At 46.9% G+C, this 2,384-nt stretch overlaps 1 pseudogene; it reads left to right on the top strand.

Moving 5' to 3' along the window:
• The window catches only part of LOC112073168 (ryanodine receptor 1-like), a 78,368-nt pseudogene that overhangs the window by 22,988 nt on the left and 52,996 nt on the right, over positions 1–2,384 (top strand).

Here is a 2,384-nt window from a genome sequence, read left to right as displayed (position 1 = left end):
ACAGAGGGTTAGTAGTGACTGATGAGGATGTGTAGAGGAGAACAGAGGGTTAGTAGTGACTGATGAGGATGTGTAGAGGAGGACAGAGGGTAGAGATGAGGATCATTACGGAAAGGGACAGCAGAGATCTAGAGCTAGTGGTATATTTGATTCAGCTACAGCGAGAGATCAATAGGGTTAGTAGTAGTAATAGAATGTGTTCTCTTATCTGGTTACACAAAGGCAAATTAATGCACCGTTCCTCCGCTCTGTGAGTTCAGGTTGTTTGCCAGGGCTAAGAAGGCAGCTACAATCAACCCTCCCCCAACCCCTCCCTTGGTGCCACGGTTACAGCAGGACGTGGTCCCAGATGACAGAGATGATGTGGAGATTATCCAGAACACCACCACGGTGAATTTCATTCACCTGTTGCTGATAATCCCACATCATCTCTGTCATCTGAGACCACGTCCTGCTGTAACCGTGCCCAAGAGTTGGGGAGGTGATTGTAGCTGCCTTCTTAGCCCTGCAAAAACAACCTGAACCACCAGAGCGAGGAACGGTGGCAATTAATTTGCCTTGTGTAACCAATAAGAAACACATTCTATTACTACACGTTAACCCTATGATCTCTCCGTAGCTGAATCAAATATACACTAGCTCAGATCTCTCCTTACCTCCTAATGATCCTTCATCTCGACCCTCTGTCCTTCCTCGACACATCCTCACTCAGTCACTACTAACCCTCTGTTCTCCTCTACACATCCTCATCAATCCACTACTAACCCTCTGTTCTCTACACCAGCCTTCATCATCCACTACTAACCCTCTTCTCACACATCCTCATCAGTCACTACTAAACCTCTATTCTCCTCTTAACCCTCATCAGTCACTACGAACCCTCTTCTCTAAATCCTCATCAGTCACTACTAACCTGCTGTTCCTACACATCCTCATCAGCACTACTAACCCTCTTCTCACCACACTCATCATTTCAACTACTAACCCTCTGTCTCTACCACATCCTCATCAGTCACTACTAAACCCTCGTTCTCTACACATCCTCATCAGCACACTAACCCTCTTCCTCCCTACTCATCCTCATCATCACTCTAACCCTCTTTCTCTACACAGCCTCATCATCCACTACAACCCTCTGTTCTCTTACACATCCTCACCAGTCACTACAACCCTCTTCCTCTCACTCCTCATCAGTCACTACTAACCCTCTGTTCTCTACACATCCTCATCAGTCACGACGAACCCCTTCTGCTACACATCCTCATCAGTCACTACTTAACCCTCTAGTCCCTCCTCTACACATCCTCAGCAGTCACTATTAACCCCTCGCGTCCTCTACACATCTCATCAGTCATCTACTAACCTGCTGGTTCTCTACCACATCCCCTCATCAGCACTACTAACCCTCTGTCTCTAACACATCCTCATCAGTCACTACTAACCCTCTTGTCCTCCTCACACATCCTCATCAGTCACACTAACCCTTTCCCCTCTACACATCCTCATCATCACTACAACCTCTCTCTACACTCCTCATCAGTCACTACTAACCCTCTTCCTCCTCTACACATCCTCATCAGTCACTACTAACCCTCTTCTCCTCTACATCCTCATCAGTCACTACTAACCCCGTCCTCTACACATCTCATCAGCCTACTAAACCCTTGATCTCTAACACATCCTCATCAGTCACTACTAACCCCTGTTCTCTACACATCCTCATCAGTCACACTAACCCTCTGTCCCCTCTACACATCCTCATCATCACTACTAACCCTGTCCTCCACCACATCCTCATCAGTCACTACTAAACCCTCTGTTCACTACACATTCCTCATCAGTCACTAACTAACCCTCTGTCCTCCTCTACACATCCTCATCAGTCACTACAACCCTCTGTCTCCTCTAACATCCTCATCAGTCACTACTAACCCTCTTCCTCTCACATCCTCATCAGCACTACAAACCTCTTTCTTCTACAACATCCTCATCATCACTACTAACCCCTGTTCTCTACACTCCTTCATCATCACTACTAACCCTCGTCTCCTTACACATCCTCTCAGTCACTATTAACCTCTTTCTCACACATCCTCACAGTCCACTACTAACCCTCTGTTCTCTACACATCCTCATCACACGACTAACCCGCTGTTCTCTACACATCCTCATCAGCACTACTAACCTTCTCTACACAGCCTCATCAGTCATACTAACCCTCTGTCCTCCTCTCCACAGCCTCATCATCATACTAAACCCTCGCCTCTAACACATCCGCATCATCACTAAAACCCTCTGTCCTCTACAACTCCTCATCAGTCACTACTAACCCTCTGTTCCTACAACATTCCTCATCCAGCACTACTAACCCTCTGTCCTCCTCT

Source organism: Salvelinus sp. IW2-2015, unplaced genomic scaffold, assembly GCF_002910315.2.
Source record: "Salvelinus sp. IW2-2015 unplaced genomic scaffold, ASM291031v2 Un_scaffold2172, whole genome shotgun sequence".
Taxonomy (NCBI): Eukaryota; Metazoa; Chordata; class Actinopteri; order Salmoniformes; family Salmonidae; genus Salvelinus; species Salvelinus sp. IW2-2015.
Note: the sequence above shows the minus strand (reverse complement) of the source record. Positions and strands in the feature narration are given on the sequence as shown.